We start from the raw sequence: 16,218 nt of genomic DNA on the forward strand, positions 1-16,218 counted from the left end.
TTCATCAATTGCTCATGTATTTTGTCAGATATGTAGGTGGCATAGTCATAGCAGATTGGAGACTTGCCAGGGGAAAACATGAGCATCATTACCAGCACAGTTTCATCAACAAACTCAATTGAATTATAGCCCAGAATGGGACTGATCATGTCTACAAGGTCCCTGCCTAATTGGTTGAGGTAAACATGAGAAATGGGAGGGTACTTCATGGTGTCAGAGTCAATGTACAATTGATTTAGTTTGGTGACCTGAGCATCTGTCAATTTAGCTCCTTGCTTTATCAGATCAGTCAGTGATAAAGGAACTAATTTCTTCTCAGTTTTGAAGTGCAACATCTCTCTTATGGCTTCAGGGGTGACATAGAAAACAACTGAGCCTGAAGGGTCAATCACAGCCCTCTGAGTGGCATCGTAGCAGTCAGCACATAGGTGGATTAGGTCAGGAAACTGGTCGACCTAAGGGAGCTTGAAGATAGGGAGGAAAGACTCCCAAATGCCCAATACATCTGTTCCAGTCTCGTGTTTAATCTTCAATTCGTTTAATAAGTGGATGTGGTACTTGTTGTGCATTAGCATTTCTTCTGATATTTGATAATCCAGGTCTGCTAATGGTTGCCATTCCAATTCTCTCTGAGGGGCATTTAATGGAGCAATATTCAAGGCTACAGGAGCTATTGGTGTATCCATGGTTACTTTAGGATTCTGTTTGTATGCACCAGTGTTACTATGCAGAGCAACACAAAGGAGTATTTCTTGGAAAGAGAGGTGATTTACTGAGGAACAGAAGATAAAATGGCAATGGCAGCAATTGGAATACTGCACAAAGCACTGATAGGGCAAATGCTTGGCCTTAAAAACTCTCTTTACGGTGAATTGGTGCAGCTTGGGTTCTCAGTTCACGAATGTGCGAACTAACTGTATGTTTTGTGAAAACTCAGGTAAAACAAGGCTCTGCAGGAGAATTTCGACTTTACAACTGAAAATGGAGGCTAGCCACAGGGGATTTAGCGGTAAACACAGTGCTTTCTTACTCTTTAAGCTATTGTTGGAGAAATGCAGGATAAAACCAGGCGCAGAGGGAATGACTGGGATAAATACCTGGTAAACTGTCGGCAATAGTCACAAATGCAGGTGAAATTGGCGCACCAACGGTCCTTGGGTCGAATTCAACAGGTTGACGCTTGTTTGGTCGTAAAATACATGCAGAGGTGCAACAGTCGTTTTTTGCAAAAGTAATAAAAAACACGATTTTTCGGCCAAAATATGGATTTTTGGGTTATTTGGCGCTTTTTTTGGGTGACATCAGCATGACGTCATCAGGTGGGGTCAAGGTCGGATGACGTCAGCATGACGTCATCAGGTGACGTGGGAGCTTGAGAGTGGTCCACGGGGATGGTGAGGTGGCGGGCAGGTCAGAGTAGTGGCGAACGGGGGTGCTGACACAGCGGTGATGTAGCAATGACGCAGTACTGACGTGGTAGTGACGTTGGCAAGGCGGGTTCACAGAAACTGGAAACAGTAAGCGGTGTAATATCGCACTGCTCTCTATACGGAAGCGGAATTGTCAGAGGGCGCTCCGATACGATTTGGGGGTGACGCGTGGCAGAGGCCTGATGTCACCCTCTGACAAATTTTGGAAGGTAACTTCCGGACGTCGGGCCCGGTCCGAAATGCATGACAGCCATCAAATGAAAAGGGCCAGATCCGACGGTTGACGGATCGTTAAGGTGCCAGGTTGATACGGGCGTGGGCGGGGATTAAAATAATATATTTGCTTGAAAAGCGCGCCCAGCGCGACTGTGGACTTTGGCGAATTTATATGACTTGTCAATGCATTTTATCAAACCGCGCATTGCGCCAACACTTTGCGTAAAATGGGAAAAGTAGGTTTTTATGTATATTTTGCAAATGAAACGGGTTAGGGGTGAAAATGGGGTTTTTTTACAAGGTTCTTTAGCAAATGAAGGGGTTAATGGTTTAGATAACTTCTGAAGGGGGAAGAGGGGTAGGGTTTGGGTTCTTAAACTGACCAGATGTCAATTTAATCCCTGACTATGAACATATGGCTATAATGCCAGGGGGGAAGGGATATTTATAGAATGCTTGGGGTTTATACACCATAGTGTTTATAATAATAGGGAAAGGGTAACATAGGGGATCTAGATAATAAGAAGTTAGGGGTTAATATGAATGGAAGAGGTGAATGAGGAGTGATATCACTAAGTTTGTAAACAAACAACTTAGCCTAGGGAGTAGATCAAAATGAAAAGAATTTTAGACAAGAAATGTGGCTTTTAAGGGAATAAGAACCAACATAAAGCCTTAAATTCTTTCATGAACACAACTGATGAATGGATGTTAGTAATGAATGTGAAAGGGGAGGAAAGGGAGTTAGTCATGCTCCTTTGCTTTGCTGCAACATGATGGAGAAGAGGAGCTTCTCTATCCACTGATTTTCCTTTATGCTAGACCAGCAAAATTCAGTTGAAATGAATGACATTTCGGCAACCCCATCTACCTACCCATCTACTTGTCTAGCATTTTTTGTTTCTTCATGAAGGGTGCACTTAGACTTGCAGACCCTTATGTGCCTTTTCTTTTCTTTTGACTTTTTCTTTTGACTTTCTATCTAAGGCTACCCTTATTACTTCCAAGGTCCCAGATTAAGTAGTTGGGAACCTTACTTCTCTACCTAGCTACTGGTCTGCCAAGATTAAACAGTTTGGATAGATTTCTTTCTCTATTCTACAACAAAAAATTGAAACATGGCATGATCCAGATTAGGCCGTTGGACCATCCATCAAAATTGAGACAACATCAAGCTTATGTACACACCTTGTCTTCTCATGGAAATATGGGATCTTTGAATCATCAAAGCAGAGCATATTTGGAACTTTCTTTGCCAATCATGAAATATGAAACCTATTGATATAGGTAGCTAACAGTGGCTCCACATGGGGATGGTTTTTCCATTTGAAAGATCAAGAACAGCAGGTCAGAATGCCTTGGCCCTTGACTTCTTGTATCAAAACTTGGAGTATTCCTCTTGGAAATCCAAAAATTGTGCTCTTCCCATCTTGGTAAATCTCTGAACTTATTTGCCTTTTGATGATAACTAATAAAAATTGAGAAACTGCATTTTTACATGTTAACAGAAAGTAATATATACACCTGAATATGTACAAGGGAAACTTAGGCTGTAGTTATGGATAGTAGTCAAAATAGTGCTTCAACATCCTACCATTTACAGGACCTTCATCCGAATCAGCTTCGTCAAGACTTTTAAGGAAATAAGTATTGTTTCCTTGTACCGCTTGAACAGCAAATGGTCCTCTCCAAAGGGAATCAAATTTTGCATGTTTTCCTTTATCTTCCCTTCTTGAATCCCACTTGAGGACTTTGTCACCTATGTTGAAATCTTCAGCCTTAGTCCTTATGTCAAAGGTTTTCTTTAACTTTTCTTGTAAAACTTGAACTTTGTGATAGACTTGGTCTCTAGTTAGCTGCAAACATATAATTTGATTTACCCTTCTTTGCACATCATTTGGTTCTGCCTGGCTTTCTTGAAGAAGTTTCATGACAGGGATCCCTAATGATGAAGGAAATTTGGCTTCTAATCCATAGACTAACTCATATGGGCTGATCCCAATTGATCTCTTGGTTGTTAGTCTATCTGCCCATAGGGCATTGACAAGCTTCTTATGCCAATTCTTCTTATTTTCTTCCAACACTTTCTTTACGATGTTTACAAGGCTTTTATTTGATGATTCAGCTAGGCCATTTCCTTGGGGATAGTATGCAGTAGAATGGCCCAAGGTAGTGTGAAATTTGTGGCAGAAATTCACCATCTTCTTAGATCTGAAGGCAGCAGCATTGTCTGTTATTATCTTATCAGGACAACCAAATCTAGAAAGAATATTGGTCTCAAGGAACTGAATGATAGTGGAATCATTTGCTTGTCTGCATGGAACAGCTTCAATCCATTTAGTAAAGTAGTCTGTAGCTGTTAGAATCCATCTATGTTGGCCTGAAGATGAGGGGTGAATTTCCCTAATGAAATCCAAGCCCCATTGTTGAAAATGTCTCTCTGTTGCAATAGGCCTCAAAGGAAGTGGCAGTAACTTTCTCTTTCCCTCAAACACTTGACATTTATGACATGAGGTAGTAAATTTCTTGACATCAGAGAAAACAGTGGGCCAATAGTAACCAGCCCTCAGTATCTTATCCATAGTGGACTTGCAATACAAGTGTCCACCATAGTCACCTGCATGAAATTCTTTGGTGACATTGTTAGTCTCATTCTCAATTAGGCAGTTTAACAATATACCCTCATGGTTTTTCCAAAGCAAATTGCCATCCATAACACAAAATATTGAAGCTTTCATTTTTAGGAACCTACATTTAATTCTGGACAATCTTGGGGGAGCACACAGGTTTTGTAACACATAACAGATATCAGAATACCAAGGGGATTGTTCAAAGGCTACATTGATCTTTGGAGTCGCCAGCTCCGGTTCATTGTCCAGCTGGTTTATGTCTAAGGCTTGGAAGTTTGCTTCTGTCATTAGTTTGGCCAAACCTTGCCCTTTTATTAGTTTTGTAGGTTTTATTTCAATATCAAATTCCAAAATGTTGGCAATCCATTTTCCTCTTCTGCCCTCTAAATTTTCTTGAGTGAGTATGTCTTTCACAATGGGACTTGGCACATAAGCTATAACATGGGAATAAAGGATGTAAATCCTAAAGTCTTTGATGGCTTTGACGAAAGCATAAGCTTGTTTCTCCATGATTTGGTATTTCAGAGGTGCATCTCTAAGAGCTCTACTAAAGAAAGCAATGGGTTTCTCATTTCCCTAGTCATCTTTTTGTAATAAGACAGCAACAATGGTATGCTGGGAGGCAAAAGAGAAAATAATGAATTCTCTACCAAATTGAGGGTTTGTTAAGACTGGGGTTTGGGTAAGGGCCAATTTTATACCTTCAAAGGCTTGATTTGCTTCTACTGTCCATTTTACTTTTGAATCCATCTTCAACATGTTGTTTAGTAATCTGATCAATTCTGCTAAGTTTGGGATAAACCTTCTTAAGAAATTGATCTTCCCTAAGAAAGCTTGCAATTCTTTGATGCTTCTTGGGTGGGGCATTTGTAAGATAGCTTGTATCCTGTCTGGGTCAATTCTTATGCCATCCTTTGAAATGATATGCCCTAACAGCTTACCTTCTTCCAAACCAAATAGAGACATCTTGGGATTCAAGGAAATTCCATATTTCCTACATGTTAAGAAGATCTGCCTTAAATGCTTCAAGTGTTCTTGGTCAGATTTTGAGAAAGGTGTGAGGTCATCCAAATAAATGACAAGAAAGTCATGAATCTCTTTGGCAAAAGCAATATCCATTTCTCTTTGAAATGTTGCCCCTGCATTTTTCAATCCAAAAGGAATTTTTACATATTTGAAAGTTCCCCATGGGGTCGTGAATGCAGTTTTGTCCTGATCATCAGGGTGCACTAGGATTTGATTAAAGCTTGAGAATCCATCAAGTAATGAGATCCTTGAGGCCCCTACCACTCTTTGGAGAATGTGATCCATCTTAGGCAAGGGATAGTTGTCTTTGAGGGACACTTGGTTTAGATTTCTAAGATCAACACAAAGTCTTATCTCACCAGTTTTCTTTCTTGTAGGTACCAAATTAGAAATCCAATCAGAAAACCTGATGGGTGCTATGATGCCAGCTTTAAACATTTTTTGCAGTTCTTTTTCGATTGAAGGGAGAAGCATGGGATTGATCCTTCTCAATTTCTGCTTAAATGGCTTCTGATTAGGCTTGAGAGGGATAGTATGCTGGATAACCGAGGTGTCATAGGATTTTAAATCCTCATAACCCCATGCAAAGACATCTTGAAACTCTTTGAAGAGGTCAATTTATTTAGGTTTTTGATCAGGAGGTAAGGATGCAGACAATTTTATTATTTTGGGCTTCTCAATAGTTCCAATATTGCATTCCTCAATGGCAGCATTAAGGGGCTGCATTTTTGGTTTTCTAGGGATATCATTTGAGTCAAAGATGTCCTCTAAAGGAGTTAGGCCTGTTGGAAGAAAATTGTCTTTCAGCTCTATGATCTCAGCCTCTGTAGCAGCTATTTCTTCATAACTGGTTTGTTGAATTTCTTGTATGTTGTTTTTGTTAAAAATTGTTGGATGTAGGATTTGGTGAGCTGTCTTGGGTGATATTGGCTTGTTGTTCTGTTCACTCTGTATTTGTGATTGACTTGCTCCCTCAGTGTCAATGTTTAATCCTGCAAATTCTTGTTGCAAGGTCAAGAAATTATTTATTTGTGTATCATCTTCAAATACTTGCCAATCTTTAACATTGTTTGGGACAGAAGGTCTGTGTTTTACCTCAGCTGTAAAACAATGCTTAGGTTCAAAGGGTAGTTTGCAGGTACTTGCAAATGTGGCTAAACTATGAGCATGAAGATTGTGGGTCCTAGAAATTTTGGTGATTTGAAATTCAGTGAAGGAGTTTAGTATTTCAGCAGCGGCAGATCTATAAGATCTCAGTCTTTTGTCATTGGTGATAAAATTACCCTTTACTTGTTGGACAACAAGGTTTGAATCTCCTAGTATTGAAACTTTTATGGCTTGTAAGGATTTTACTAGTTTGAGGCCTAGTAAAAGAGCTTCATATTCGGCCATGTTATTAGTGCATCTGAAATTTAGCCTATAGGCTCGGCCTTCTGCATGATTGTTATGCTTGTTATGTATCCAAACTCCAGCTCCTGCCCCTAATTTATTGACTGACCCATCAAATTCAAGGAACCATAGGATCTCTTGTTCTAGGGGAGACTTAATAACTTCTCGGTGATCTGGGATTGTGAGTTGAAGATCAGGTTTTTCATTTAGTTTGTCTTTTAGGACAGCCTCATCACTTGATTGGATCAACTTTATTTCTGGAGCAGCAGCTTGTTCATTAATGTCCTGATCTTGTTTGAGTGTCTTGGTTTCATCATCATTTGTAAGACCTGAATTATCACTGAAGAGAATATATGAATCAATATCAGAATGGACAGCATATATGGGAAAGTTTTGAGGTTTTTCTTCACTGCTGACCATGTACTTCATAAGTGACTCTCTATATAACCTCTTGGGTTGACCAAAGACTGAGATGGTTGCATACGACATGTCTAATTGTAGGGAACCTTGGAGTTTAGCCCCCCATGATCTTGATAACAGCATCCCATATTTGGGTGGGATATCAGCAACTACAACGTCCATTAGAATTGTTTTATTTGGGTACTGAACTAGGGACACACATAAGTCTTTTATTAAGCCTAAACACTTAACTTGGCTGGAGTCAAATGAGAATAGGTCCTTATATGGTCTTCTAATATCTAGATTCAATATTTCCATGACTGATTTAGGCATCAAGTTGTGAGAGGCACCTGAGTCAAACATTGCATTGTGTAGTATCTTATCATGAACATGCAGGCTGACATAAAAAGGTAAGATCCCTGTAACTGCTGTCTTCCCATCAACCTCTGGACCGAAAAGCAATTATGGGGTGTCATCCAATACATTGACATTATCTTTATTACGAGTAAGTTGAAGGGACTTCTTGATTTGTTGTCTATAAGTGTCATGCTTGGCTAGTTCTGAAAGAGGAATAGCTACCTTCAATTTGCCAATTTCAGCTTCTAAGTCAAAGGGTCTTTCAGATGGGATTTTTGTGTTGTGGGCGATAGCCTTTTCCTTGTTCACTAAGTCTTCTTCTTGATTATTTTCTTGATCTTGAGGCTTGTCCTTCTTACTCATCTCTTGAGGAGTATTACCTGGATTAGGCTGCAAGGGTGATGTAGCCCTGGGTTGTTGTTTTGAGGGCAATAGTTCAGTGATTTCTTGAACGGTTACTTCATTTGTAACTGAATCAGTTGTGTCATTTGGCTCTGTGACTATGGCACTTTTGGGCTGCTGGCTATCCTTTGTTTTTTCAGGCTGTGTTACATTTATAGTTCTGCTTCTTAGCTTGTATTGCTTATGAACTTCATAAACAGCTGTGTCATATCCTTGTTTAAAGTCAAATGACTCACCTGACCTGGTTTGGAATTGCTGAATGTCATCATCCTTATGACCTTCTTGACTCAGGAAAACTTGCTGCTCATCATTCAGGCCCATCAGGTTAATGTGGGTGTCATCTGTTTTCTCATTTGAAGTGGATGCCTCAGTATAGTTTTCCTGGAAAGGAGGCCTTATGTCTGGATCAGAACCGGTTTTGCCAACGTTTGGGCTTTGATTTCTCCTAAAATTGGGATTCCTGATAGGGTTATTTTGTGGTGCTTCCCATGATGACTTTCTCTCAACTGATTCTACACTATCACCCAATCTCTTCATACCAGTGAGTATTGCATCCAGTTTTTGATCAAAGGCTAAGGGTTCTTCTTTGAAGGTGGTTCTCTTTTCCAATCTTTCCCTGTTTCTTTTGGCAATCAGGTTAGCCTCTACTGTGACAGCAACCTTTTGGGCATCTTCAAGGGTTTCAGGGGCTCTTTCCTTCAACTAATATGCCATATCAGGGTCAAAACCATTAGGAAATTTGTACAAGGCTAAATCAGGAGGAGGTCTTAAATTCTGTGGTATTGCATTATATACATTGTTGAATCTTATACAATACTCCAAAACGGTCTCTTGGGGACCTCGTTTGATTGTATCATATTCACCAAGTATGTGCAGGGGATCTTTCTTTTTCTCCCATCTGTTAGTGAAGGCTTGATAAAGCTCATCAGGAGTTGTGATGGTATTTACAGCCAGTGATCTAAACCAAGTTCTTACATCCCCTGTCAGGCTCTGAACAAAGATTCTCATTCTCACACTGTCATCATCTATTTCATAGTTCTCAAAATGGTCTTGCATCCTTTTGGCATGTTGAATTGTTGTGAAAGGGCCAGTGGAGTCAGAATATGAGATCTTGGATTGGTAGTCCTGAGGTAGAGCTACAACATTAGCAGGCAACTGCAGGGGTGCATATCTATTAGCCATGTTTGCAGGGTTTATAGGGTTGACAGGGATAACTGAGATAACATGAACGACTGGTACAACAGGGGTAGTGGGAACGGTAGAAACTAGAGTGTTGGTCAAAGGAATATGTGCAGTGGACGGAGGTGTGAAAGGAGGGCTTTGAGATGTGGATGGTGAACTGGGGGAATCAAGGGTAGACCGAAATAGAACCTTGATTGGAGTTGGAAAAGGCTTTGGATAAGTTGTCTCAGGACTTAAATCAGCAAGAGTTTCCTGTCCTTGCTGCTTCCTAATGGTTTTAGGGATTGTATTAGGATTTTCAAAAACAGTTAGCGGATTGGGGTTAGGATTTGACCTTGTATATCGCGGATTCTTCTTGGGAGCCAGCTTCTGAACTTGTTTTTGAGTATGTTTTTTGGAATATTTTTGTGTCTACAAGGGCCAGACAAGATTTTGAAGTGACTGTGTATATCTTAAAGCTAGCATGAAAATTGACTGAAGCAGCTTTAAGAAATATACAGAAATTAGAAAATCCTGAGGAACTCCCCAGCGGAGTCGCCAATTATGTTAACACCCAGGTTGTTCCCTTTGACTCCCAAGGGAATACGTCCGCGGTAACCACTAACCAATCTTAGGATTACAGCTTCTAGCCAAATTGTAATCAGAGAAGGCTCTCTCTTTAAGGTTTGTCTCTGTTTTTTGAAGATTTTAGGCTAGTTATGAGTTCAGGGTTTGGTTTTGTGTTTTGGTTGAGGGATGTCTTCTGTACCTAAGGTGGAAGTCTTCAGGCAGTATTAGTCCATTGGGCAATGGAGTCTGTGGCTACAGGTTTGTCTGAAATATTGAGTTGGGTTGCTGAAACTACAGGGCCATTTAAATACATCATGAAACAAAATTGAAATTGTGATTATGAGGTGTGTTTAACCAGTGAAAAGCAATTAAGAATTCTCCACTAGGCTGGGGGTGTACGAAAGAGATATATTGCACAGGAGAAAACTTGAATTCCTGAAACAATCAATCACTGTGAAAGACATAGTTTGGAGGTGCAGCATTTAAGAATTACACCTTATGACTATAACTGAAGAAAGACATTTATAATAGCATAGATTGAGTTCAGGGTACTTTGTGAATAAATCCTGGAACTATTCTTTTTCTCTGCCATTAACTATGAAACACAGAAACACGAATGAGCTATGAAAGGATATCAAAAAGAAAACACATAACGAAGAGTTTTTAAGGAAAACTTATTGTGCCATGAAATATGCAGGAATCCTGTAACTTTAAGCAAAACACCAGAATGCCTCAAATAACACAGAGGTTTGGAAATTCCATCAGCTTTGGTATTAATACTCTGAAAATTTACAACATAAGAACTCTAGAAGAGAAATCAACAACCACCCCTGCAAGCTTATGCGAGGGGGGAATATATACAAACGGTGATACAAAATATCTGAAGCGTTGAGTCATCTGAGAAATAAATATGTTCACCAACTTGTACAGAACAACAGATAAGAAGTTATTACAACTTTGAATACAACATAAATGCTCTTCAATTCTGTCAGAAGACTTTTTGACCTTTGGAGGCCACTGAGTCGGTTGAATGTTCTGTTATAAATGTTGGATGACGTGTCTTTGTGACTCTGTCCCCCTGTATCTTTTCGGCCTTGTCACGTGTGACTGTCAGTGCTGCTTTAGTGGCCGAATAGTTTTGCTGAGTTGGCTCAGCCCATTCTTCTCCATGCATGCTGATTTTATCAAAATTTTCCTGTGCATGATAACTTATATATTTAAATGAAAAAACTTGAATACAGGCTCTGGTTTACAGTATTAACTGTATCATTTTGGTCTAGACATCCTGTGTGGGCAATTGATGTCTTAGAATTACCTCTAAAGTCTCATCTGCCTCTGTGTATTTATAGAAATTTGGAGGCACTTCAAACAAATGTTTGATCTCATCCATGATGAAAAATAGGTTCTCAACCCTGTTGTAGAGACTCTGCCCTGATGCTGGCCCTGATTCTTCTGAAGTGCTGGGTCTTTCTGTAATCTGATTTGTAACAAATGTGTTAACCCTTTTGGCATAATTTTCATGGGAAAGTAGTCTTCCTGCGCTGTTCAGTAAGCTAGGAAGACCTTTGTTCTGCAATGCCACAAATTTGTCCATGAACTTATTAACCTCTGTCTGCATATCCTGGCTTCTTCTTTCTAGTGTTTGTAGCAGGCTTCTTAGTGTTAGGACTCTTTTTATTAGCAAAATGGTCTCAGTCCTGTTGGAAATTCCCATTGTTGCCAGCTGAGCACTTGTTCTGTTATTAAGCACGTTAATCATTCTGTTGGCAACCTCAGGCATATTGCCTAGAGATGACCTTGCTCTTTGGATTTCTCTATGTGCTTTCCCTATGAGCTCTATTTGCTCATGAATGGTCTCAATGTATTGCCATTGATCAGTTATGGATTGGCCAATGTTGGCCCATAGGACTGTCTTGAGTTCAGCCACTACTATGTCAAGTGTGAGCTCCTTCTCCAGCTCCTTTATCTTCTCTTTGAGAGCCTTTATCTCTCTTCCTTTCTCAGCAACACTTTGTTTTGATTTATCATATCTTTCATTCAACTTGACCAAATTTTCCCTGGCCTCATTTAATTCTGCCATTTGGGCTTCCAGGGCTTGGATTTCATTCCTTAGCTTCTGCATGTCCAGGCTTGGAGCCTGCTCTGTTGTTGGCGTTGGTGCTGATGTAGATGGTGATGTTTGTTCAGTCTTTTCAGGGGGAGGAGCAATAGTTTGAGGAGGTTCCTCAAGGTTAATTATCTCTAGAGGAGGCTGAGATGTTTGTCCTCCTTCTTTTTGTTGTAATGCTGCCTGCAGTGCAGCCTGTGCAGCCTCTGATTCACCCAATTTCTCCTGTGTCTGGATCAGCTGTTTGTATAATGACACCAGCATAGCTGCTGCATCTTGGTCATGTCTCAGCTGGGCAACTTCTCCAGTTTGTGGGTGAATGGTTGCTGGGACTGTTACCATTTTCCTTAGTGTTGCCATAAGTGCATCTCTTAACTTCAATAATGCTTGTACAGCCTTGATGTCCTTGGGATCATGCCCAAGTTCTATGATTATCTCCTCTAAGGCTTTGATTCTGTTGTCCTTTGCTTGAGAGGATGCTCTCTCCAACTCAAGTTGGGCAGCTGTATTATTTAGACTCTTTTCTAGCCTGTAGTTCTCCAATGTCTTATTAGCCAAGGAGGCATACACCATCTCACCCGTTTGCTTATGTAATTCGATTTTATCCATTGGGTGGATGTCCTTGGCAAGGACCTCAAGGTTGGTCCTTATGTAATCTGCAGCTGACTACGGCTGCAACACTGCTGGCGTAAAATGGCTCATGATCATTTTGCCCTCCTGGACATCATATGCAGACATTAGTCTTTGCTGGTTGGTGAGAGCCATTTTTAACAAATGATTGTATAGCTGTATCCTTATGGGCTCATTCCTCTTCTTTATATCAATGAATTGTTGCTTGATGCCCAGTTGACCTCCTCTTTGCTGGCTTGAGGAGCTGACTTCTCCTCCCACTGTCCTCTCTTGTTCCTGCTGGAAGGAACTTGCAGATGCCTCCATGCTAGGTGGGCCCATGCCCAAAGATTTCCCTATAGGAATTTCTTCCTCTGAGAGGGGATTCATTCTGTGTCTTTTCTCCCCTTGAGTTGTTGATGTTGTGAGGGGAGTCTCTCTGTCCCTCTTTCTACTTATGTCTTCTTTTTGTGGGGTTTGGAGGACTGAGGCCTCCACTGTTGTCTCCTGCCTAGGAGGCAGAGTGTCCTAAGCTTGCTACCCGGTGGATTTTGGGGCCTGTGATGTTTGCTCTTGTTGCACTGGCTGTTCCTTTTCTTGCTGGCCCCTTTGTTGCTGTTGTACATGTGGTTGTTGCTGCACTTCCTGCTGCTGTACCTGTTCATGAGGTGGCTGCTCTGGCTCCATCTCTTTCTCTTTGCCTTTGCTAGAGGTTTGATCAGTAGCTTTAGCTGCTTGCTGATGTGCTGTGGAGGATGAGGCAGCTGCTCCCACTTGAGTGCCTGGAAGAGCAAATACCTATGCACAAAGCTCTAAGTCAGCCATCTTTTGGAGATTTTTAACTGCTCTTTGATTTAATTCTTCTTGTGTGACAGCTTCCTCTAAGGTGCCTATCCTCCACTTTATTTGATTTGCATATTTTTCTATGTGGGGCAACCTTACATGGTCATAATTGGCCAGCCTATACTTGACCCTTCTTAAGGTTATGAAGTGATTGGGGTCATAAGGTTTCCAAAGGAAACTAGTCTATAGGCCAAGGGATTCTAGCATTCTGTCTGCTTCTTGCCAACCTTCCTCCCTTTTGTTGTAAATGAAGTGGCCTAATTGGTTTCTTACTTTGAGCTATGCTTTCTTGCCTTTGCCTGAAAAATGTAGCACATCAGCATTCCCAAACTGCCTGAAGTATTCAAGGGCAAACAATCTCATGGGCACATATTTGGGCAATCTGTATGGGGGCAACTCACACCCATATATTCTGATAACTGTGTGGTTTTGGTAATAGTACCAATCCCCAATACTGTATACCTTGGACAACTGAAGAATCCTCTGCATCTCATCAGTTAGTCTAGGAGGAGGTGAGCTCAGAAGCAGAGACATGTTTGGGTGGATGAAAAGGTCTATAAACTCACAATAAGTGTATGGAGAACAAGATCTGCAGTGGATAGCAGAGGACCAATAGACTACTGACCTTGGATTGCCTTGTGCATCCACTCTCTTCACAGCAAATTGAAATTTCTCATGTTGATAATACAAAATTAAGTGGTAGATGTAGGAGGTGTATCTGAACACCCTTTCTCTTGCCAAGTTCATCAATTGCTCATGTATTTTGTCAGATATGTAGGTGGCATAGTCATAGCAGATTGGAGACTTGCCAGGGGAAAACATGAGCATCATTACCAGCACAGTTTCATCAACAAACTCAATTGAATTATAGCCCAGAATGGGACTGATCATGTCTACAAGGTCCCTGCCCAATTGGTTGAGGTAAACATGAGAAATGGGAGGGTACTTCACGGTGTCAGAGTCAATGTACAATTGATTTAGTTTGGTGACCTGAGCATCTGTCAATTTAGCTCCTTGCTTTATCAGATTAGTCAGTGATAAAGGAACTAATTTCTTCTCAGTTTTGAAGTGCAGCATCTCTCTGATGGCTTCAGGGGTGACATCGAAAACAACTGAGCCTGAAGGGTCAATCACAGCCCTCTGAGTGGCGTCGTAGCAGTCAGCACATAGGTGGATTAGGTCAGGAAACTGGTTGACCTGAGGGAGCTTGAAGATAGGGAGGAAAGACTCCCAAATGCCCAATACATCTGTTCCAGTCTCGTGTTTAATCTTCAATTCGTTTAACAAGTGGATGTGGTACTTGCTGTGCATTAGTATTTCTTCTTATATATGATAATCCAGGTCTGCTAATGGTTGCCATTCCAATTCTCTCTGAGGGGCATTTAATGGAGCAATATTCAAGGCTACAGGAGCTACTGGTGTATCCATGGTAACTTTAGGATTCTATTTGTATGCACCGGTGTTACTATGTAGAGCAACACAAAGGAGTATTTCTTGGAAAGAGAGGTGATTTACTGAGGAACAGAAGATAAAATGGCAATGGCAGCAATTGAAATACTGCACAAAGCACTGATAGGGCAAATGCTTGGCCTTAAAAACTCTCTTTACGGTGAATTGGTGTAGCTTGGGTTCTCAGTTCACGAATGCGCGAACTAACTGTATGTTTTGTGAAAACTCGGGTAAAACAAGGCTCTGCAGTCGAATTTCGACTTTACAACTGAAAATGGAGGCTAGCCACAGGGGATTTAGCGGTAAACACAGTGTTTTCTTACTCTTTAAGCTATTGTTGGAGAAATGCAGGATAAAACCAGGCGCAGAGGGAATGACTGGGATAAATACATGGTAAACTGTTGGAAATAGTCACAAATGCAGGTGGAATTGGCGCACCAATGGTCCTCAGGTCGAATTCAGCAGGTTGATGCTTGTTTGGTCGTAAAATACATGCAGAGGTGCAACGGTCGTTTTTTGAAAAAGTAATAAAAAACACGATTTTTCGGCCAAAATATGGATTTTTGGGTTATTTGGCGCTTTTTTTGGATGACGTCAGCATGATGTCATCAGGTGGGGTCAAGGTCGGATGACGTCAGCATGACATCATCAGGTGACGTGGCAGCTTGAGAGTGGTCCACGGGGATGGTGAGGTGGCGGGCAGGTCAGAGCAGTGGCGGACGGGGGTGCTGACGCGGCGGTGATGTAGCAATGACGTGGTACTGACGTGGTAGTGACGTTGGCAAGGCGGGTTCACAGAAACCAGAAACGGTAAGCGGTGTAATATCGCACCACTCTCTATACGGAAGAGGAATTGTCAGAGGGCGCTCCGATACGATTTGGGGGTGACGCATGGCAGAGGCCTAATGTCACCCTCTGAGAAATTTCGGAAGGTAACTTCTGGACGTCGGGCCCGGTCCGAAATGCATGAGAGCCATCGGATGAAAAGGGCCAGATCTGACGGTCGATGGATCGTTAAGGTGCCAGGTTGATACGGACGTGGGCGGGGATTAAAATAATATATTTACTTGAAAAGCGCGCCCAGCGCGACTGTGGACTTTGGCGAATTTATATGACTTGTCAATGCATTTTATCAAACCGCGCATTGCGCCAACACTTTGGGTAAAATGGGAAAAGTGGGTTTTTATGTATATTTTGCAAATGAAACGGGTTAGGGGTGAAAATGGGGTTATTTTACAAGGTTCTTTAGCAAATGAAGGGGTTAATGGTTTAGATAACTTCTGAAGGGGGAAGAGGGGTAGGGTTTGGGTTCTTAAACTGACCAGATGTCAATTTAATCCCTGACTATGAACATATGGGTATAATGCCAGGGGGGAAGGGATATTTATAGAATGCTTGGGGTTTATACACCATAGTGTTTATAATAATAGGGAAAGGGTAACATAGGGGATTTAGATAATAAGAAGTTAGGGGTTAATATGAATGGAAGAGGTGAATGAGGAGTGATATCACTAAGTTTGTAAACAAACAACTTAGCCTAGGGAGTAGATCAAAATGAAAAGAATTTTAGACAAGAAATGTGGCTTTTAAGGGAATAAGAACTAACATAAAACCTTAAATTCTTTCATGA

The sequence above is a fragment of the Pinus tabuliformis genome, chromosome 4_2, assembly GCF_031772625.1.
Source record: "Pinus tabuliformis cultivar Carrire ecotype Pingquan chromosome 4_2, CPIR1, whole genome shotgun sequence".
Classification (NCBI taxonomy): domain Eukaryota; kingdom Viridiplantae; phylum Streptophyta; class Pinopsida; order Pinales; family Pinaceae; genus Pinus; species Pinus tabuliformis.